The 25,033-nt window shown below is 37.6% G+C and overlaps 2 long non-coding RNA genes across 2 annotated transcripts; one reads left to right on the top strand and one right to left on the bottom strand.

The window, feature by feature from the left end:
• Positions 1 to 1,274: 1,274 nt before the first annotated feature.
• On the top strand, positions 1,275 to 22,604 carry LOC124288552. The gene is made up of 3 exons (XR_006901471.1): positions 1,275 to 1,358; positions 8,333 to 8,339; positions 22,594 to 22,604. It is a non-coding gene; the product is annotated as an uncharacterized LOC124288552 (long non-coding RNA).
• LOC124288553 lies at positions 22,220 to 24,428 on the bottom strand. Its single transcript, XR_006901472.1, has 2 exons — positions 24,370 to 24,428; positions 22,220 to 24,241 (listed from the first exon to the last, which is right to left on the bottom strand). It is a non-coding gene; the product is annotated as an uncharacterized LOC124288553 (long non-coding RNA).
• Between the last annotated feature and the right edge of the window lie 605 nt (positions 24,429 to 25,033).

The raw sequence follows: 25,033 nt of genomic DNA, 5'->3' as shown, positions 1-25,033 counted from the left end.
AACCCACTAATAGTTTCAGCAAATCGATTGAATTAAATACTTCTCTGAGGTAAACGAATAATTGACAGAGCCCAGGGGCGAGTTAACGCTTGTCATTTCAATTAGTTGTAATGAAGATTGTTCATGTGATTCCGAATCAACGGAAATAATATTCCAGCCCCGATTGTGAATACACGTATTAAGTTACATAAGCTTTTGTGATCATTCATACTTTTCATCGTTACTTTTTCACTGGCTTTGAACGAACACATCAATTTGAAAACATCATAAATGTATGATCAATGAATCCTATTATCACGGTGTTAATGACTCACATGAAGGTATAGTATTGTGTTTAATACGTGTAAACGTTGTTTGTATGAAAAGACCTCGTTTCTACAGAACATATTTCCGTTTCGTTACACATGGTCGACGTCAGGAAGTGCAACTGGAGTGAGATGTCCACATCGAACAGAAGCGCACAATAATCCTATAAAGCCCATTCACGGACAATACTGTGTTACCATGCTGATTAAAACATCACATTTAATCAACAAAAGTGAAAACTTCACAGCGGGCGGTCGAGGCCACAAGATCATTGAATAATTAAATGAAAAACATGTAAATTATGTTGTTTTATTCACATGCAAAAAGTATGATGAATACAATGCATGATCTTAAAAGTTATTTTGCATAATTGGAAAGAATCTTTGAAGACATTATCAAAAACATCTTATCAATCATTTTGCAATAGCACAACCACGTGCACCATGCTATATTGCGGTGTTTATAAAACTTTTCGAATGTATACATTTGCAGTTCTCATTCCAATGTCCGTGACCTCTCATTTGATAAATGTCTTTCGTGAATGATAGCTCGAGTAAACACAACTTTACGACCTGACAATCGATGGGCAATCTGTTAGGGGGAATTTTATGGACCCTCAATATAAGGAACACAATGGTTCGGAGTATATGCATGCTCCTTCATCGGGTGGATGAATTCGTGGATGCATGTTGACATGTAAGAACAACAAAGGTAATACGAGTATAACAAGGGAGGAAACTAATCAAGCGAATATCACAGTTAAATAGCTCCAATTGGTAACAAACAATGGATTAATGGTAGGCAGGGAAATATTAGCACTGATTGGTAATATTAAATAGAAGTTATGCTTTCAAACAGAACTAATTGATTGCTGTTACCAATCACTGCTAGTTACACCTGCCTTGCTTTTGTCCACTGATGATTGATTACCAACCATGCTTATTTATCTTCAAGCTTGTCAACTGCTTGACAACGATACAAGAATCCGTATCGAAACGTCGCATCATCCGAATAAAGAAGTTGTTCATCAATAGAGTTTGTCCTTATCTGGTGTTATAGTAAGTTGAGTTAAAACCAATACGCTTATAACGATTCTTGGATATAAGGAAGTACGGTTATAATGAATAATTATGCATTTGAGTTCGTTATTACAGTAGTCCGCTAAATAAACTCTCCCAAAAAAGAAACGCATCATGAAAATAGCAATTGCATGTAGCAATGAATTAAAACGTGATTCATTTTACAAAAGGTTTTGCTCTGTTTATGAGTCCTATGGTGTTTATGTTTTGAAACATCACAACAAAACGCACCATCCGTAAAATACCCGTATTTAACAGCATGATTTTCAATTTCGGCGTGTAGTGTCACAGAATACACAATTCACATGCAATGCACGTGAAAGTTGGGGATCAGATAGTCTCAATGATGGGTATAAAAGGTTGATCGCTGTCTGTCGATTATTCACTGTATTTGGAATATTGTTGACGAACGCTAAATGCCACGTCTAAGTGAAGCCAACCGTCATATCGCCATTGGTTTGCTTGAAGTTGGCCAGTCTCAACGTGCAGTTGCCCGACGCATGAATGTTCACCAAAGCACCATTTCACGGCTCTGGGAGAGATATCGCCGACAGAAAGCGGTAGCAGATGCCCCTCGTAGTGGGCGACATCGAGCGACCACTGCGGCGCAGGATCGCTGCATCCGGGTACATCACCTGCGTCATCGAACAGCTACGGCGACCAGTACCTCTCGACAAATACCCGGATTGAGGAGGCTTTCTGCACAGACCGTCAGGAACAGGTTGAGAGAGGCTAGTGTACGTGCCAGAAGAGCTTATTTTGGCCCTGTGCTTCGACAGCAACATCGTCGACATCGAGTTCAATGTTGCACCAACGTTCAGGCCTGGAACCTACCGAATTGGCGTGGAATCTGGTTCAGTGATGAATCACGATTTCTATTGGAACGACGCGATGGAAGAATGCGGGTGTACAGACGTCGACGTGAACGTTTCCAGGTGGACAGATTCGGCCGGGGCAGTGTTATGATGTGGGGGCAGATCACCTGCCGTAGGAGAAGTGATTTGGTGATGATCCAGGGTAACCTGACAGCTCAACGGTACTGTGACGAAATCCTAAGCCCACACCTCCTTCCAATCATTGATCGCCAAAGGGAGTTGTTTCAACAGGACAATGCCAGGCCCCACACAGGACGTCACACTAGAGACCTCCTCCAGAACCACAACATCAATGTGCTCCCCTGGCCCTCAAGATCACCGGACTTAAACCCGATCGAACATCTGTGGGATGCCCTGGACAGACAGGTGCGACGCCGTAACCCTCAGCCCGAGACATTTCAGCAACTCGCACAAGCACTACAGGCAGAGTGGGCTGCGATTGGGCAACACGGGATTCTGAGACTTATTCGTTCGATGCCGAGGCGATGCCGTGCAGTTCTGGATGCCCACGGTGGTCACACGAGGTATTGACTTCAGCGCCACCACACGTCTCCATGTGACACTAAAACTGACTTTCCTCGAGTTGGTGCCAAAGATGGATAAGTCTGCATTCCCAGTGTGCAATTTCGCTATATTTCATTGACTCATAAGCCTACAAGATGTTTCAAAATAAACATAAAAATACAGTTGAAATTCCTATATGCGTTTCTTTTTTGGGAGAGTATATATCCTCCCTGGTTACGATATAACCGTTAGCGTCCCACCGTACGTTTTTACTTTATTTATGCTTGTATTTTCGTATTCCTCCTATGTGCAAGGTATATCTGCTTCCTAGCATTCATTCGTCTGTTGAGGGGCGATGGGGTAGCCAAATGGTTAAAGCGCCCGCTCGTCACGCCGAAAACCCGGATTCGATTCCCTACATGGGTACAATTTGTTAAGCCCATTTTTGGTGATGAACTTACAAGTACATATTCCGAAATGCTGTATTTCTTAAAGAAGGTGACAGCAGATTCCGTGTGTATTAATTCTAAATGCCGATGAACAAAGTCGTTTATTCTTAAGTGTTGCATGTTGTTCCGTAAGGTGATATTTCTGGTCAAGTCAAATATGAATGGGGTATTGATATCAATACACAAGTTAAGTCAATTTTATGGTGATATGATGCTGAAGTACTATCATAAACTGGACACAAGGTTGGATAGTATGTCCTCCATGTCCAAGAGGATGCTTTGAAACATTCGTGACAAACTCTTTTCATACAGGACCGTTTAATGCATTTTGATTATGATAATGGTACCAGCCACATTTCACTGACTTACCCTTGATATGTTTTTTAGAAGAATCGTTCCAAACCCGGTCATTTGATGGTGACATAACTTCAACACAGAGAAAGATAAATGAGGAAACATATATTCCATGTATATTTTGCTTAGTTGCTGATCTTTTTCATTGAACATGTGCGTTAGAGAACCTGACTGCACAAAGCCTTCTCTGTGACATGAGTTTTACTTTTGATATTTTTCACTTCACAGTCGTCAAGGTCGCGTCAATTCTCTATGGACAGTTGGACACTCTAGATATTTTATTCGAATCCCAGATCGCTAGGTTTGTCAGCGATATATCTGTGATCGTGGGTTTCAACAAAGTGCCAAACTTCTGAGAATGGTATCACTTCGGGGTTTTTTCCGACTTGAAGCTGACGCGCCGTGAGGCGATAAGCTTCATGGGTGAGTGACTGAGTGAGTGAGTTGGGATTTACGCCGCTTTTAGCAATATCACGGCGGGGGGACACCAGAAAGGGGCTTCACATATTTTGCCCATGCGGGGAATCGAACCCAGGCCGTCGGTGTGACTAGCGAACGTTTTAACGACCGGGCTACCCCACCGTCCCCCAGCTTCATGGACCTGAACATACTAAAATGAATAGAATACTTGTAATAAACATATGACATATGGAGTTATTACGGTCCTTTTTATATATCCGACTACAACGATGTGCTATTTCAGATGATAAACACTAATCAGAAATACCGACATGTGTTAGGTCAGCTGTTGGCTAACATGGCACATGCAAACAACATGTTCCGTCATAACATCGCATTACAAATAGTTGAGTGGGTAGGTCATCTCAGTGCTGATCAATAGTTAAAGGGTTGGGTCTGTTGTTGGAAATAATGTCTCAATTACATCCACTTAATTGTGGTAATATGCGGGTAATTGAGCGATTGACGTTTATGGAAACCATAAACATAAAGATGTTCCGTTTAAGAGAATAGCTGCTTTTATAGTCATAACGACGTCGTGTCCATGGGCCTATTGTCAACAAAATAACCACGAGAATAGCAGGTATATAAATGCATAAGGCATATTTTGTCCTCTTCCACATGAAACGTGGTAAGCGTCAATTTACAGTCAATCCATTAACAATCCCAACTTGTTCATGCTGATTCCACAAACCACATATGTTGTATCGAATAATCAGTAGACTGGCACATGCTCACGTCAATATGTTCTTGAATTAGCAACATCAATAAAAAGATCACATGTGTTGTGACCATGTCTTTGTAGCAGCTTGACGGACGAGCAAGTGTGGCAGAAGGGTGACGAGTATCCAGTAATTAATGTAATTATACTATTTACGCAGTACCTGGACAAAAGTGGTACAGCTTGTTTGGCAACATCTTTGGTGTTGCACATCATGAATTAACTTGAACACATAAAACCTATACATGACCTCTACATTCATACATTATTTCGGTTGTACAGGCTTGGCGAATTGCTTTCGAAACTATTGGGGTATTGCGCTTAAACGTGTAAGCAGGTGCATATTGCTTAAACCCACAATCAGCTCATTTGTAGTTATCTCATGAAATTAGGTTGACTGTGGGTGTATAAAACTGGAATTCCCTCATGTGTACTTGTTTCAAAAATCACTATGTTTTGACCACAACACATCGATGTCTTCATCCAGATCCATTGCTATCATTCTGTTGCTGTGCTGTGCTCCTGGTAACAATAACTCATTTTGCTTTAGGTTATTCGATTAATCGTCATAGTAACACAACACAACTCAACCTAGGTAATTAAATATTCAAATATATTATATTCAAATTAAATATGTTCACCACGAATATTTTTGTTTGTGTTGTTGTTTTGACAAGATGGCAAAAGCAATCTCATAAAACATATCGGAACACATAAGCAGGATCTTAAACGCGACGGGGCCATACTTTGAAGGAAACTCTTGGGATTAAGAATACTTTTGAGGTTATGGTTTACTAAATTATGTGCTCACTCTTCACCTCAAAAGAGTCTCCCTAAACAATTTCAAGATCCGTAACTTTGTTTGTTTGGTGTATTATCAAAGTGAGATTTGAGAAAAATGCACAACTGTAATGCTTCATGTTGGCGTGCTCTAGAATGAACTAAATAAAGAAAAAACATGAATGACAAAATGATTGAACCAACATCAGTTACATACCTGCTCCATTTGTTGTGTTTTATAAATGACACACGTACTCTTCTGTCTACGTTTTAAAGTTGAAGAGGCCTAATGGATGAGAAATGTAAAAGGTTATCAAGAAGAAATATATTACCGTCTAGGCAGCAAACGTTACGATCAATCCGAAAGCTGTTATCTCCCTTGCCAGTACCTTGTAGTGGCATGTTTAATTTAGAGGCATGAATTGTTTTTATTTCAGTGTCGATAATCATTACCTTTTAATGTCAAATATGATGATGGTATTGAAGGCCTGATACGTGGTAACGCAAACAAAAAGTTCTGCTTTGACTGCTAATTCATTCTGCGCTGGCATCACCTATTTGCCATGTAATCAGGTAAGCACCTAACTGCATTATCACATAACTGACAATCCTGAATTTGTGTTTTATTCATTCAGAAATATTGAACATGTCCTGACTCACCGGTTTTCGATCAGTCGTCATATCTTAATAATATAACTTAACACGGGCTATTAAATAGTTCACATGTTTGCAGTTTCCTCTTACAACTTCATTTTGCCAAACAAGACATGCCATATTTGCTATTCCTGGAACTCTATCATGTTATCTTTTATTCCTTTTTTATTCATTTCCTTTCAAATGTGTTATCGTTTAGGTTGGTTTGTTAGTTCAGTTGACAGTCATTGGAACAGCAATATAATATACCATTTCGTAATGCATAAAACGTGATCCAAAATGTCAGCTTTGTAATTAAAGCTTTCATATTATTTGAAGTCCTATCTAGATGAAGTCTTCAATCCAAATCAGAAATCTATGAAACCAATACCACCGACAGATGTCCGGTTTCAAATACCAAAAGTTTCGCAATTTGGTTCCGGTTTGGACTGTTGTATGATACTGGGATTGTCCCGATGTTTGATGTCAGTTCTGTAATTATTTGTCGTTTTAAAGTAGCACGTTCGTTGCCAAATAGTCGTTAAAATAACATGAAAGATGATATGGACCATTCAATTTACAGCTGCCATTTGACAGCACGTTCCCGGAATTCTATTCTCACTTGTACCACAGCATGAGATAAACCTGATTGTGTAGAGCATGTGGCTTCTACTGAATAACGTCAGTACCACGTAATTACCAGTCTCGATTATCGGAAGCGAAAGAGCTGTGAAAACTACACTAACGAACCACTAATAGTCAGTGATTTTAGGTGATTTCAGGTTTGAAAATTACACTGATGAATCACTTAAAAGCAGTGATTTTTGGTGTTTTCAGGTGTTTGCGAAAGGGACAAGCATTTCTGTCCCAACGTAAACACCATCCACTCACACTAATTGCATAACTAAGTATGTGTTTGTTACCTGAAACTGCTCATCAGTACCATTATTAAATCAAAACGTTTTGAGAATATTATTGGTTATCTGTCATTCGTGTGACATTTTCAATGGCATACAGTGTGATAATTTCAGTCAATTTACAGAGAACTAACTAAATATCCGGCAGCAAATGTCATTACAAGTGGGTTTATTATCTTGAAGAATGCAACGTCAGCATGCTCCTTTGGCCACAAAGGGATTATTTCTATGACGTCACAAAAAATGTTTTTCTAAACTAATCCGCACATGCATAGTCACTGGTTTATTAATTTGCGAAGCTGCATATATTTGTAGTTAAATATCTTTAATATTCTACATCCAAACGGTTCGCACCAATTGTAAACATCATGCTGATTATCATTATCATTTGTGAGGACTTTGTCAAACACATAATGCATGCTCTGTTTGTAGTCACTTTCGTTTGAGTGAGTGAGTGAAATTAGTTTTACGCCGCACTCAGCAATTTTCCAGCTATATGGCGGCGGTCTGTAAATAATCGAGTGTGGACCAGACAATCCGGTGATCAACAGCATGAGCATCGATGTGCGCAATTGGAAACCGATGACATGTGTCAACCAAGCCAGCGGGCCTGACCACCCGATCCCGTTAGTCGCCTCTTACGACAAGCATGGGTTACAGAAGGTTCATTTTAGCTCGGACCTTCACGGGTCCACTTTAGTTTGAAATGTGATAAACATGAATACATTTTCATCTCAAAGGTCAACTACGGGTTTATTACAAGCCTATTTAACAGTTTTGTAGTATTCCATCAAATGTTTTCACTGATATCAAACTGGTTTAAAAAAAGTGATGCTTGGAAACGTGCGATGAGTCATCTGTTGATAAAACTACATCTATTTGTTTTCAGAGTGAGCTGGAACAAAATTTATATTTTTGTGTAAGTGAAAACTGTTTTTCTTGTTGATTTGGTGATGTGTGTTGCTGATGTCAGTGAATATGACTGGCAAAAATGTCACTCGTCAAGGAGTAAATAGCAGTAAAAGCTCACAGGAAAGATTCATATTTGCTGTCATTCAGATTTGACCTTTTAGTTTAAACATTTTCTTTTACCGTTCCAGAGCATACCTTTGCATTTTATTCCGAGAACACTTGACGTACAATTTTTCTTTTTAGTTATAGTTTCATATGCCTCTGATGAGGGAATTCAGCTGTGTGTGGATAGTGGTCAAGTGCGCTCAGCAATATTCCAGCAAAAGTGACGAATGTCTGAAAGTCACCGAGTCATATTGATATCGTGAGCTGCAATGAATGCCAAAGGTAAGGCTGAGACGAAATCAACCAAGTCATTGTGTCTGAACACACTATTCCTTTGGTTGCAAAGCACAAGTCGTTGAGATCTAATTCTAACCCTAAGTGAGTGAGTGAGTGAGTGAGTTTGTTTATTGCAGTACGATTGCAGCGGCCGACGCCAGAAATGGGCTTCACACATTGTACCCATGTGGGGAATCGAACACGGGTCTTCGGCGTTACGAGCGAACTCTTTAACCATGAGGCCCACCGCCCCCAATATTCAAGAGTTAGGTAATTCGGGAATAAAAAAATTTCGAGTAAACACATGTGAGAAACACCAACACGGTAACTGTTTATTTGTTGTTTATCGCAACACTCAGCAATATTACAGGTATACGATAGTAGACTGTAAATAATCAAGACTTGACCTAATAATCCACTGATTGACATCATGAGCATCGATCTATACCATGGAATATGATTACATGAAACAACATATGCATCTGTAAAGCAGAAATGAATGTATGATTCAACTGCAAAACGCATTAAGTCACACTGGCAATTTCTTTCTCTTTCTATTGTTTCCTCACTCAACGTCTAAACAATTCCTCTAGTACAAACCATTGCTTTTATATTGTACGCCTCCTTCCTGATTGTTTGTAGTTTAAACTATGAGCATCGGCAATTATTTTCTTTCATCGGCTTTAACTGCACCGCTGAATTGTGCCAGTGTATCAAGCAGTGGCGAAAGAAGATAGCATCGCATAACATGATAAATGTGTTTGCCTTGCTTCACCTTCAGCTATCGTGTTAATGCTGCTCGTAATACATTAGTGACCCATGGGATCCATTCTGAGTGAATATTATATGAAGATGTCCGGGACTAAAAGGAAAGTGAAATATTGAGTCCAACTGTGTTTAGTCTGGGAACAGTAACATACGCTGGACACAGACCGACCTGTTCTCTTGGGGTCTAAATATCAGCAGCTGTCAGCCCTCGAAACACTGACGGACACATTTTCAGAGAGACATTCAGACATATTTCTTGGAATAGACATTCATACTCACATTACAATAAGCACAGATTAAATATTTTAAAATTTACTTTTAATGCGATTTAACGCTATTTCTGAATTTTCAGCCTCATCTGTGAGTCTCATTTTTATCACACCAACTTACCATTTTGGGTGTGGGTAGTCCAAGATAAATCTAGGACTTAAAGGCGCGTACATTATACCGAAAGCTCTGTATTAAGAGAATTAAAGTCGACGAAGCTAATTGTGGGTATGACACTGTCAGAATATTGCCACAGCCGATCTTAACCCCCCCCCTCAGTTTATCCAGTGATTCAGTTTGCTGTAGCAATTGTACAATTATACTGGGGAACTTGGAAACCAAGTACGGAACTACCGTACATCCTTTAGGGATCCGTTCGGACATGATGTTCAGTAATCATGTATACGATTTCCTGAACTATCCTGCTTACATTTAAGCCTGCAAGTGTGATTTTTTCATGTTTATAATACACAGTCATTAAAGGTGATAGATCACCAGATAGGACCATAGCCTAGTCTTGCGGATTAATCTCAGACACGTGTTGTAACCGTGATCTGTTACTCCAGTGTTTAATCTAAAATGAAAATGAAATAGGATATTGAGATTATTGAGATAAATTGACAATGTTTTGTAGTCCCTTATGAACTGTTCTAGAGTAGTTGTGATTCCTTGACTTTCATGGAGTGTCAACGTTAAAACGTCAGATTGATATTACACTATCAGATTTTGCAAAGCATGCATATTTTGATTTGTTCAGGATAATCGTTTTCCTTCATGAATATTTGAAACTGATGATAGGAATAAATGTGACAGTGGTTATGCTACGCTTGATAAACACATCTGACTAATTCTAAACTTCATGATAATTTGGTTGTTGTTTCTTAAAAAACCTTTCTCAACAGAAATACCCCAGAATTAATTATTTGATGTTTGATGTTTGAGGAACGTCCATTTTCAATTGAAATATTCATTCATTTCCCATTTGGGGTTTCGTCAGCTTCCATTCAAATATGAAACTCATCCTGATACACATTTGGTTAAAACACACAATGAATGATTCGATTATGAATACCCATTATTGGTGTGTAAGTGTTTTTGACTTTATCACAAATAAAGAGCTATGATTACAAATACAAAAAAATAGTTCAAATGTCACAGCTCGCAAGGCAATAACTACGTGTGACCTCAAGTGTGGAGGAACGTGACGTGATATGGTGCGTCTGTAAGCATCTTTAGGTGACAAATGACATCTTCTTTTGAAGTCAAAGTGTAATGGATGTGGAACTGTCTATAGCAATTATGGGATTGTGCACAATACAGCCAAACATTTGAGCTCATTTTTCATTCAATATCGACCCACGGCCTTCCTGACAACCTGATTCATGTCAAAGAAAGATAAAGCAGTCATAATTGATTAAAACATTACCTCTGAAATATTACACTTGCGAGACTCCATTCAGGGACACGGCAGGGAGTGGAAGGAAAGATTTAGAACTCGTTGTGTTAATAAATCAAAGAGAAAAATATTTTGTGATAATGTCAAAACATGCTTCGATCTGACTATGCATTTTAATGATTCGCATTCAAGACAAAACAGATTCATTGGCTAATGTTTTGTCACGATCTAAACGGATTTGAGGATATTTTATACAGTAATGGAGTATTAATTTTCGAGCATATTTTTTAATCGCGTGGAATGCAAATGCCAGCGTGCGACCTCTCTGGAGAAGGATCATTGTCATGTCATCGGAATTGTGTAACATTTTGAATTATTCATTGAATCTTTCAAAACATCTTTAAACTTCGAAGCAGAAGTATTCGCACGAAACCGTTTCAATGAATCGCATGATATATAGTTCCATCGGTGCAGCACAACATTTCTCTGCTCACAAAAGAGTATGCCACGAATCAAAGAAAGGATAAAAAACAGCCAAGGAGGAATTTACTGTACACGAAGAACAAGCTTGTGTCATTTCACACACCAGAAAATGCAGTTATTGTATTGCATTCGAGACATACATTACTGCTGGATCCTGTGTTTCAACACGCATCCATTACTTCCGGAACTGGCTATAACGTTATGTCTATACTGAACAGTTCTTTCTTGTGGCATTATATACGACTAGTAATTACAATCTTTTCTCTGCTCCTTGGAAGCTCGGAAGGTGCCATACTATAAATTAGCGTAATATGTTCGAGATAAAGCAGAAACGGGATACTTGAAATGAATAAGATATTCTATCATAGTTCGTAAATCCTTGGATTCAGCATTTGTATATATATTTGAAAACAAATATGCAACAACATGTATATGTATACAGAACAAATGATCTCTCAGGGATAGTAATGGCAATTGCACCGTACATCATTTTTAACTTGTTTATTTTCCAATTTCGAGCAGACATTATGTTTGCATGAATAAATAAACAGATCCACAATGAGGGGAGCACAATTTGTGTTCATGGGGAGGTCTGTTCTTTGTGTAAATGTTCTGGCACTAACATTTACATAGTTGTGATCACCCATAGAGATATGTAACTATATCTTTGAAGATAGATTTGTAAATATATCATTGGTCACCCCGTTTGTTAACGAGTTCCCCATAGATCAATGAAAGTTTGTCGTGTGGGATAGTGGTTCACAATGTTGAAAATTCAAACGTTTAGCCAGAACTGAACTGTCTTTGAGTCTTTGATTGAACAACTGTTTTAAGATCTTGGCTAAAAGATCATGCTCGATTGTCCCTCAAACATTGTGAGATATGAACACCAAGGGCTGATGGATTATGTCTTGACGTGAAGACAAAATTGACTATTGGAAAGTTGAAATCTTTTTTTTTTGTCACTCTGAATCATTGTGAATGCACCAAAACATAAAACACGTGTTTTCAAGTTAAGACAGGTAAATCAATGTAAAAGAATTTGTCATATCACGGTTACTGAAATACGTTTGTTAACAAGTTTCCCATTGATCAAAGCATAGAGTTTGTCCTGAAATTGGTCATGTTGGACAGTGGTTTACAACGTTGAAACGTTTTGGCAAAAGTGAGCTCGGTCGGGTTCTGAGATTGTCAAAATTCAAACAAACCCTTGAGAATCAACACAGTATGAAATCTGCTTGTTTCAAATACTTTTTGTGAATGTAGGGAAAGTCTTTCCTTGTTAGTATTTAGGATTATGGTTAATCTTAAAAACAGTGTTCGTTTGCAGGACCCAGCTATATCCCTCTTTGTACGGATTTTTATGGAGTTTTGGAATCCAGCGCAAAAGAGGAATGTCTATGTCTTCGGGGTTTAGAGTCATGCCAAAAATTGATAGAACCGATGAGAGGTTTTGGCAGAATTCTTCCTCAGTTAACATACTGGCCGTATATGTGGCATTATTTAATATTGCACATATTCCATTATATTGATCACACAATTAATGCAATGACGTTCACATATAATGATTTTGTTAATCGAGGCCTTATCATTGGAAACAATAATTTATTTTGCAAACTCTTCATGCAGGGCAGCCAAACTTTGGATGACAATCGGCTGGGACAGAATAGGTTTATTCCAATTTCATTTTGTTAATGAGAACAATGACCACATCACGGAAGACATTTGACAGGTTCCTCTTCTAAACGACCATCTTTGTGGTTTCCAAGCCATTGTCTTTACATGCAATCCACTGTTAATCCATTATTTTGTATCAATGGTTAGCCTTTCACACCCAAAATGATGTTTCAACAGATAATCGAGAGACTGTTATCTAGTGTTAAACATTTAATATTTCACTGGAGTAATCTGTATGAAGAACACACTATGAAACTAAATTTGCACTGTTCGACTTCTGTAATTTGACTTGTGAGACCTGCATTGGATCTGATTACTGAGACACACGTGTGACCTTCACACACAGTCTTCCATGTGTTATAACTACTAGTAGGTATTCCTGAGCATTAACATTTGATATATACGTTCTTCGTGATTTGTTGTGAGGGAGAAAAAAACATGGATCACATACATATTTGATATGTGTCTGTTCGGTTACTATGTACATTTCAGATGAAGCAAAGTTAGGAAATGCGATGTATGTGTCTGGACCCTGTAAAGCATATTTGATGGGTCGATGTCTGAAAGTAAAATACACTCTCCAAGTTATCTCTGAGTTGAAGAATGTTATGTCCATAATGCTGAATATTTCAGCCATATCTTGCTTTCACAGAGGCTTATTTATTTTATTTATCTGGCATCGCTAACAAATATGACAAAAGCCCAAACTGTATGTGGCATTTTTTAAAAGAAAATAGTATATTTACATTGTTGGAGCTAACAATACGTTTGAGTTCACAATAGCCCACGCCATGAGTAGTCAAAGTTTAAGTTCTGTGATAAGATGTTGACTGTTGGCAGTGCACCCGATTATCACAACTTGCTCAACACACCAAGTTCATTCCAGGACGAATTCAAGAATGATCACTGTGTCTGTGTTTGTGGCTTTGGCTTTAGCTTTCGCTGTGGCTGTTGCCTAATGTGGCTCTTAATCAGCATGAGCAAAATGACTAACAATGGTTTTATCTTCATACCCTGCCTTTACGATAAATATATATTCCTACATATGGCAAATACGTAATTTTGGCATGGTCGGCATATCCTGGTAGGTAAATTGTTTTATGCTTTATGTGTTACGCTGATACGTTACAAAGCAATGTATTCGTTTTTTTAATACCTTTAACATTCCGACAGTTACATAACACTACCGCTGACCTTGGTATTATGGATCCAAAGACATTTCCTTCAAAACTGTATTTTAAACGACACTTGTTTGCATATGTGACCTTGCTATAGAAAATAAGAACATCGATTTATTTAAACAAAAATTCAATACTACGCAATTTCAATTATAAGAACGATCTCAACTGAACAATGACTGGCCTTTATGGCAATGTATTGTGCTAGTCGAAATGGTTAAAGTACATGTAAACATATAAACGTTTTGTTCCTGTACCAACATTGCTTGTACTATTTGTCATATTAACTGAGACAACAGTGTGACATGTACTTTAAGTGTAAATTAATGCCTTCTCCATGTATGCCTCTTCTGCAGTTGTGCTGGAAAGTGCTGGAAATAGAACAAAAATTATCACGAATTGTAAATCGTTAATGAAATAATGGTGTAACAGTTACAATTGAGGCATGTCGTGGTGTTATTCCGACCACTTAAATTTGGAATGTTTAAAGGACTAATGCATCAATCTATTTTACCAACAACATAAATTCATGAAATATAGCTGAATAACATACGTAGTTGGTCAATAAAGTAGCGGAGTATAATTTTACCCCGTCAGTGGTTATAGAAAATGAGTTTCACACATTGTTCACTTGTGTGGAATCGGCGTGACGAATGACGTTTTAAACCACAAACAAGCTTATTCTTACTCGTATTGTATGGTGATATAGAATCCATTATACACCAACCTGACCAAACCACAGGCCCAGCAAGAGTTGTGTTGCAGAAGTTTCATTTCAACCCGAATGCTCGGAAACAAATATTACGGTTCCCGAACACCCGTTGTAAATTATATAACCTTTCATGATCGATTCATACTTCTCGTTGTAACCATTGTACTTGCTTTAGGGGAATACATCAGTTTTCAAACACCATAAATGTGTGATCAGTGCTATTACCAACATTCAATGTCTTACATAACTGTTGAATCCTGCATGAAACATTTGACACATGTATACATGTACATTATTTATTTATGAAATGTGTCAACAAATTGTATCTGCGGTTCAACAGGACGTGCAAGTGGAGTGTGCTACACACATCAAACAGAATCGGGCTTTATAATCCTATAAAATTCAAACCATGGCAATATTGTATTGTCATGCCGATGGAAAGCATCACATTCAATCAACAAATGTGAAATTTGAGAATTTAAGATTGTAATTTGTTTTGTTTTTTCACTCATTACTCAGGTATTTAAATGTGAATATTAGCAGAACATAACTACAGATTCAAAGGGAGGTGAACAGTTAGTATTTTGTCAAGTCACCATGGGCAGCAATGTAGGCTTCAATGCGGCGGGTCATACTACTGATCAAAGAAGTTAGAAAGTCGTGGTCCATGCTGTCCCAATATCGGACCACCTCTTCTTTCATTTCAGCAATATTTGTCAGATTTTTCTTATTGACACTTTCCTTCATAAGTCCCCAAACATTTTCTATTGGATTTAGGTCAGGGCTATAGCTTAGCCAATATAATAATGTCATATTTTGGGTCCGAAACCAGGCCTGTGAATGCTTTGAACGATGTTTTGGGTCGTTGTCCTGCTGGAAAATCCAAACATTTCCATAGAACACGTGAGCAGATGGAAGTAAATGTCCCTCGAGAATATCTGTGTACCGCTCACTATTCATATTCCCTTCAAATACACAGACGGGCGTTGCCCCTAACAATGATATGCCACCCCACACGTTAAATTTCGGATTGTACTTTGGGCGCTGATGCAAAGGTTTTTCAGTTTGTTTGGTCCAGAATTTCAGTGTATTAGGAAACAGCCCCACAGAACTTTCATCTGAGAAAATCACATTGTCCCAGTTAAAAGTTTTATGCTATAAGCACCAGTTCAACCTTCGCTCCTTTTGTTCAGGTTTCATGATCGGTGATGGAATTCCTCGACTTTTCTGCCAACCCATTGCATGCAGCTCAGTTCTAATTGTCTCCTTACAGACAGCCACAGTTCCTCTATCAATCATATCCAGCCTTAAGTTTTTCTGAACTCCTTCGTTTGTTTTTAGAAACAAGAATACCAAGCCGCCTCCTGTCACCGACAGTCAATTTTCTGGGCCTACCTGCGCCTCCCTGGTGCTCAATGCCATATCCATTTGCAATATTTTTCAAAACACGATAAACAGTGGACAAAGGGATGCCTGTTCTACTTGAAATCACTTTAGCTGATCTGATGTCCTTGTTATAATACTCTAAAATCAACTTCCTCCTCTCTAATTCATCCATACTGAGGATCACTGAAAATGTCGTCTGCTAGCAAGTAAACAAAGGGGGATAACTCTTCACCAACTAATGAAAAAGTATTAACAGAGTTGTCTCTCTTGAATGAAACCAAGCACTTGATAGCTTGTCAAGGTTGTTTATACTAGAAATCCAATTAAACATTTTCCTAAAATTCTCAATAATTTCTGGTCATACTATATATTATGGAAGCGCATTGCTGCCAGAAATGAGAAAAATAGATGGAATGTATAATTAGATGATAGTTTCATCAAATAATATGATAGTTGCATCTCATTATGTGATAGTTTCATCTCATTATATGATGGTTTCATCTAATTATATGATAGTTTCAACTATATATATAAGATAGTTTCGTCTAATTATATGATAGGTTCATCTAATTAAATGATGATTAAATGAAATGGCATACCAAATATTGCATCTAATTAGATCTTATTTTCATCTAATTAGATTATATTTCCATCTAAATAGATATTTTCATCTAATTAGATCATATTTTCTTCTAATCAGATGATATATCCATGTAATTATATGGTATTTTCATCTAATGGTATCTTCCCATAAGACAGACCCCCAAAAGACAGACCGTTTAAAATAACACATTTTATGGTTGGTTGCATAAGGCTTAATGAAGCTGTACCCTTGATAATAATGGTATATGCCCAGATAAAAAAAGACAACATACGGTATTAACTATAGTTTTATCAATTCATGTAATGAATTATGATTTTTAAAATAAGACATATTGCATCAACATATATGCACATCAACATATATTTGCCAGATCATATTTACAAAAAAAATCAATAATTTATATACATGTACCTATCAAACATATGAGACCAAGCACCATATTATTTTATTACGTTTGTCATTGCACAGATAACACTTATTAGAAACTCACTTGAATATGTTCATTTTCTCCTTTCACCTTGTTCTTGGCATACAGGTAGCTATCTTGAAGGGTGATCGAGAAAAATCATGGGAAAATAATTCATAACAAACAAAAAATATATTATAAAACATCCTGTTCTCCAGCTACATACTTTGTTTATATTGAATTTTGTAGATACTATTTCACTTTCATCTTCAAATCATCCTGTTCTCCAGTTATTTGCAAAAACTAATTCAACAACTGTTATAAAAACGTCATATTCTCCAGTTATTTATACTTGTATGATCTTGAGTGTTTTCTTTATGAACATGGCGTAACTGGCCTTGAACATATAAATAAGCTGGTTAAACCAGCTTGGTATCTTTATGAAATTGTTGATATTACTTTACGCTGACGATACTGTCATATTAGCTGAAACAAGTGATGGATTGCAAAATTCTTTGAATGTGTTTGACCAGTATTGTAAGGAATGGAAACAAAATGTGAAATTAGATGTCAGTGATGAACTTCACTTTTATTATACTGTCCAGGACTAAATGCCCTCAGAAATCAATTTCTTCCCCAATATTTCTGTAAACATCCTACTATTGAAAAAATTGTTTATCTAATGAAATGTGATTATTCACCGCTTAACTCTAGAGTTGCCAAATTTATCAAAACTGGACTTTGTTCAATGTTTTAATATGTATCAATATGCTGCATGTTCTCTGTGTCACTATATATGATTTTGTAGAATAAAATTTCGGCTCTATTCTGTTCTGTTCAGTAAAAGGATAAGTGATATGCTACTATACTCTGTATTGACTCTGAGTCAGCTCATGAACTAAATAGGGGTGGACAGAATGGCTCAGCTAATTAGTGTACTCACTGAGTCTGTCTTATGGGAAGTCTGTCTTTTGGGAGGTCTGTCTTTTGGGAGTAAACCCATCTAATTAGATCATATTCTCATCAAATTAGATAATACCTTCATCTAATTAGATGGTGGTTATATCTAATTAGATGATAGTTTTGTCTAATTAGAGAATGTTATGTGTATAAGACTCGACTGACTGAAGTCAGGATCATCTTGTCAAGTTTTACTTTGGTCTTGTAACTTTCTAATTCTGATATACTGGACAGTCTTTTTATGTATCATGGCATTTTCATAAGCAGACCTGCACTGTACAGAGTTGAGAGGATGTGTAATATATACAGATGAAAGCATCAATTCGATTTGCTTGATGTTGCATTATACATTGTGAAGCAAATGGATTCATCGAGCCAACTTTTAGGATACAAGATGATGCATTTAAAATGTGTACACCAGGGACCTGTGATCAGTCAGAATAGTGTCCGTCACTTGGTGCATATAATTTCTCCAAATCGCATGGAGGCTAGGAGAAGTAAATGTCTTTAACGTCGAGAGTACATGAACCAAGGTTCTAATTATGTATGGCATGTGGACAGTTATGATAAACTTACACCGTATGGTGTATGTGTGAATGGCGCAATAGATGGATTCTCCGGGTTTATTGTATGGCTTGAAGCAAATACAACCAATAGTGACCCGAGAGTTACTGCATCATACTTTTTGACTGAAGTGCGAAAACGAGGAGGATGTCCATCGTAATGAGGGCAGACAGAGGAACGGAGAACGGTCATGTCAGGCAAATGTTAACATTAATGAGACGACACCAAAATAGGAACTGTTTTCTGGTTGGTTCTAGGAACCATAATCAACGTATTCAGCGAATGTGGGGCATCATTAGACAGACGAAGGCTCAGTACTGTATGGACTTGTTTTCCAGCTTGAAAGACATGGGTCTTTTTACCGGAGACTTTCTGGATAAGAGTCTTATACAGTTTTGTTTCTTAGAGCTTATTCAGGTGAGTAAACTGCTTATGAACTTACAAAATGTCAATTGACTTCAACTTGATTGTGATGTGTATAAGTTTGGAGTTTGACCTATCAACTTGAATATCAGCAGTAAGCTTGAATTTTTATGATTGCCAGTAGTCATCCTTAAAATCTTCTAGTGGTGTCATGCTATTGTTCTGCAGGGAAACTATTGCTCACAATTACCAACAGATGCACCGACAAGTAATGTCCCTTTGGTGTGGAGTATTATCCACTTAATGTCCTTGCTGGCAGGATATAATTTTGGAATGTCCACTTCGAAATAGTTACGTTCCAAAAGCATGATGTTCAAAAGTGAGGTGAAAGATCACTGCCTAATAATATAGAAAAATAGCCTGATCTCAATTTACAATCTGCAAACGTTTTAGCAATCTGTCGTCTCAAACCCTAATCCTCTGGCTTTTGTTTTCTTTTTGAATTTAACACATCGATCTTATCAGTAAACAATGGTGACTGACGCAAACGATGAGCATCATGAGCCATCTTAACGCTACAATAGCACGTATTCGTATGAATAGCTTGATGTACATTTAACTGTTTAAATTGAATTGGATACTTCTCGCATCGTTTAGCAACAGGGATCGGATTTTATGGACAAGTCTGTAGTAATTTTATGAAACGCATTATTTTGGTTGGATAAATAATGATGAGCTTTATGTAGAAGTAAGCATAAGTCCCCTCGAGAAAAGCCATAGTTAAAACGTCGTACGGACCTCATGCTAACTTCTACATTATCATCACAGGTCACTTATTGTATACATATCATTGTTGTTTTCAGAAAGAACTGAATGCAGTACCCCGTCTCTGGAATACACACAGGATCAGAAAGTCGAGGAGATAACTCTGCCAGCAGGAATACCTCTAATCATGTATATGTTTCCTGAACGGTATGGAGCTGTGGATTATTTGTGCCAGGTTCATTCGGCCACCATTGATGTTTGCGAAACGAAGACAATACCTAGAAGTCATGTACAGTGTGATGAAACCGTACATGAATTGTATATGAAGGAGGTCGACAGCAACCTTGCTCTCCTTACTCAGGCGTTGTCTTATATCACTATTTACGAGAGAGAAAATCTTCGAGGCTTAGAATACAGCTGAACTGAACTAATGCTGCATAAGATAGGAAGATTTATGGATATCAACTTCTTTATTATGAGAACACGACGTTTCGCAGTTAATACTTCAACAGGTGAATGAAAAATGAGGTACAGAAGATATATTCATATGTACATGTAGAGAATAGCAATATAACGAAAGGAACAAGTAATCAAAGTGCTGGGAGCCAATGTTAGCAAGCCTGATTGGAGGCCCATAGTTAAAACAACAATGATGAAAGCCAATAGTAACTTACATTACACGCTTATGGAGGGATTGGTGATGTACACACACAGGGAGATTAAGACTGGTTGGTGAATTACTCACATAGATAGATAATGAGTAATTTAGAATTAAAGACAGGCAAAGGAAACTACAAGAAGCCATCAAAATCCAGAAACAGAAACCAGTCATGAACCATGACCACTGTGTCTTTCTGCCAAGCGCTTAGGACCTACTGATCAATTGATTCTATTTCATCAATCGATCCAATTACTAATTACTCTTGATCTATCACTCTTAGTCTATCATTGTCCAATCAATCTTAATCTCCCTGTCTTTATACATCACCAATCAGCGCCATAATCTCCACATAAGCATACAATTTAATTTACTATTGATGTCCATCAGTGTTGTTTTAACTGTTTACCTCTAATCAGGCTTGTTAACGCTGGCTTCCAGCTCTTAGTTAACTTGTTCCACTTGTAACATTGTTATTCTGTACATGTACATATAAGTATTTCCTCCTTATGAAGGAGGAAACATTAACTCTGAAACGTTGTGTTATGCTACATAAGCTGCCTTTAATAAATGGTATGTCACTGTATTTCTTTTATACCATGTTTGTATAATTACAAACACCAATAAAATTGATGCGTTGAAGGCCTGTTTCGTTATTCGTGTTTTATTATCTTAGCTCATCAGGGCTGAAAGTCCTGGTGGCCTTATGACATTATGACATGGAAAGGTTCGTCCGCAAAAAAATTGCATTGACGACTTCTTCTAAAGAACCACTGGATCTAGAGAGATGAAATCTGATATGCATGTAATTTGGCAAAGAGACTATATAGATTAAAGATAGTGTGACTCTGTGACACCCAAACCCACAAAATCTATATGAGACGAAGTCAAAATACACACAGGGAGATTAAGACTGGTTGGTGAATTACTCACATAGATAGATAATGAGTAATTTAGAATTAAAGACAGGCAAAGGAAACTACAAGAAGCCATCAAAATCCAGAAACAGAAACCAGTCATGACCAGTCTCATGAATTAGGAGAAGTTGAAAACCTAAATATGGTGTACAGGTTGCCTGGTTAATGTGGATGATATATTCTGTTTCAACCTCCTTGGTCTGGAGTGTTTCAACATTTATGTTTTTAAAGTCAAATGACATACCATATACATCCTAATGAGACGTCAAATGATTAAGACATATAACAAAGATTTATATTCAGGAAACATCAACATTTTCTCCAGCCCAAACAGAAAACAATATATAATCCTTGCTACTCAAAGCAAAAACCATGTTCGTTGAAATGTCTTTTTCCCAGACAAGTTGAGAAAATAGTAGAAATGTCTTCAATTCGCAAAATGTTAAAACAAGCATAACATTCGACCATAGAAGAGCACAAACCATACACAGAAGAAAGATTTCTCTTGCCAGTTTCAAAAGCCAAGACTTCCAAATCATAGTTCCATGTTTGTTCATTGTTCTATCTTAACACACATAATCATAACAGCTTTCAAAAGAAATCTGGTCCTCAAAATGTATAAAATACAACATGAAGTGTCAATAACACAAAGTGTAAATGTACCAAAATTTACTTTGTCATACATAAGCAGTTTCGAAAGGAAATAAAACATCCATTCGATAGTTCCAAGTTTGACTACCTTTTGTCTACCTTAGTCATCAAAGTGCAATTCTGTATCAACATTCAATCTTAAACGAGTACAAAAAGATGCATAGTAACACTATGTATCTTCTCACAGATACTCAGTTTCAAAACCAAGAAACCTTCAGTCAAAACTTAAACATATCATTATTTTACCCACTATATTATGTCCATGACCCACACATTTCTAGTGAGGACATGGTCAAACTCCGTTCTGAACTCCATGTAATTTGAGTAGTTATCAGAATGTTTCAGCACTGCTCCGCATGTGTGAGCGATTGGTCTTCTTTCAAAGTACTCCATGGGAATGAAGTTCACCTGTATCTTCTCTGTGTTTACCATGTGCGACCCAGTACAGAGACGGAGAAACTTTTGCAGCTTCTCAACATCCATCTCGTTGACATATTGCTTGAGGAACCTTCGAGTCTGCCTTTCATTTATGTTTGCGGCTTCTGGCACTTCAAGTAGTTTAGAACTGACTTGTTGGTTGGCCGCGTTGATGAATACAGAGATGCCAACTGCTGCTCTGACATAGATATTGTCAAAGATTTCACGCCAGGATTCAACAACAAACATTGTTTCCTGTATGAGTGTGAAGTTTGCAATCTCAATCAGGACTGGTACCAGATGTGTTGCATCAATTTTCGACCTACAGTTGTAAGTCTCCAATGACTCCAACAGATCATCTTCTTCGACGCTAGTAAAGTCCCCAATAGCTTGTTTGAAAATTTTAGAGTCATGGCTGATGCAAACTCATGAAAATCTTCCATTAGGATTGATGATTCAGGATCCCTTCCAGGGAAAAAGCACTGGAGAATGAATACCTTGGACAACTTCAGTGGCCAGTAAATCAGTCTTCTCCATCCAAACACCAGTACACGTGCAACAGCTTTCCATTCTTCAATTCCGAAATCATGCCTTAGAGATGGAACTTTATTTTAACGTTTCCCCAATTGTAAAGTGGTTGTAGAAGTGTTCCCAAAATTCTGTGATCGTATTCCGCAGGACACCTCCGGTGTCTTCATCCTTCTCCTCTATACCATTTGGCAGAATGCGGACAACATTCACTACCTCATTCAAAATGTCAGCATCCTTGAAGTATCCTAACATCTCTGCAAAGGCCAAGGAAGCTGTGTGGATGGTCATCTGGACACAGTAATGCCCCCCTCAGTATGTGATATAGTTGTGTTGTCTTGGTTGTTTCCCACAATATCAAACACAGGGATATGTCGCACTTCTAAATCTGGCAGGTCTTCATCCAGGAAACCAATAGCTTCCACAGCGTCTTGATGGATGTCATTTCTCGAGGGGTGTATAATGGTGTGTTCATCCATTCTTCTTGGAGAGGTCCAGTAGGCATCATTGATTCCCTGGTTCCGGGAAATGAAGGCTCATCCTGTATCTCATCTGATGATGTTGCGTGGCCTGGTGTTTCTCCCACTCCTTGTTGATCAGAGGGTCGTTCATCATGAGTGGCATGTTCATCTGCAGTTGTTGTATCAATAGATTTTGTGTGCAGGTAAAATGTTACAATGCCAATTTTGAAAAGGTCATAACAATCTGTCACTGACATCTCATTTGGAAGTGATTTTTTTAAAAATCTAACAGATCACATGTAACGTCATTGAGAGATCCTTTTGTGGACCTGCCGTTTGGGAAAAATAACTCCTTGGCCATTTCCAAAAGTTCTGGTTTACACAAAGAACGTTTCACGTCCACTTTTCTGGCGCCGCCGCCAAATCGTTTTCGGACTTGGTGTTCATCATGTATCCACCCGAATTCTATTTTCCTCGTCTTCTTCCTAATCGTCTTTCTCCAATCAGATTTAGCGATCTCTGCATCCTTTTCTGGAGTTTTCTTGTGACTCTAGTGTGCCAGTTTCATTTTCAATTCTTTTTTATTCCTTCTTCTTTGATTTTTGGACGATTTTAGAGCAATGTTCCCTCAATGCAACTCTGTCACCCAGTTTCGGAATATATGGACTGAAACTTTGGTCGTCAACGGCAAGGACTGTCTCAACATCGATCTGGAAACCAAATAAGACAATGAATAGACGTAACATCAAATTAAAATACAGACCCATGCTTGTAAAATACAGGCTCATGCTTGTAACTAGAGCGTCAAACTGATAGAGACATAAGATACTTATCTTACCTTTTCATTACGCAATGCTGCTAAAGTGGAAGGAGAAACCTCTCTAGTGGTCATGAACTCCAATGATCTCGTCAACACTCATGGTGGCTGTAATAGCAAGGGTACTTCATGAATGTATATCTCACGTTAAGCTGAACTGAACGTTTCTTTGGAATGTGAAAGGTGTAATGCTTATATGGCATTACATATATCTATCTGTATAATTTAAGGGACTCACCTTATGGAAATACAGTACATTGTTGCCATCATCGTCTTCCTGTGAATAATGCTCCTGCTGCAACCACTTCTGCCCTTTTTATAAGCACCCTAATCTAATTAGATAAACTATCGTGTAATTAGATGAAATTATCATTTACTTAGATGAAAATACAATATAATTAGATGAAATATAATCTAATTAGAATATGTATACATTCATCTAATTAGTTTATAGCAACATATAATTAAATGAAACTAATGTCTAATTAGATTAAACTATTATCTAATTACATAAAACTATCAACTAATAAGATGAAAATACAATGTAATTAGATGAAACTGTTCAGTATATTTTTCCCACTGCTGGCAGCAATGCGCTTCCATAATATATGGCATTGTGTATTCACACAAAAGTGAAACCTCCACCTTCTGGTTGGGTTGGCCACAAGGGCACGGGCTCACTAAA

Source organism: Haliotis rubra, unplaced genomic scaffold (assembly GCF_003918875.1).
Source record: "Haliotis rubra isolate DU_JTF1 unplaced genomic scaffold, ASM391887v1 Scf42, whole genome shotgun sequence".
NCBI lineage: Eukaryota > Metazoa > Mollusca > Gastropoda > Lepetellida > Haliotidae > Haliotis > Haliotis rubra.
Note: the sequence above shows the minus strand (reverse complement) of the source record. Positions and strands in the feature narration are given on the sequence as shown.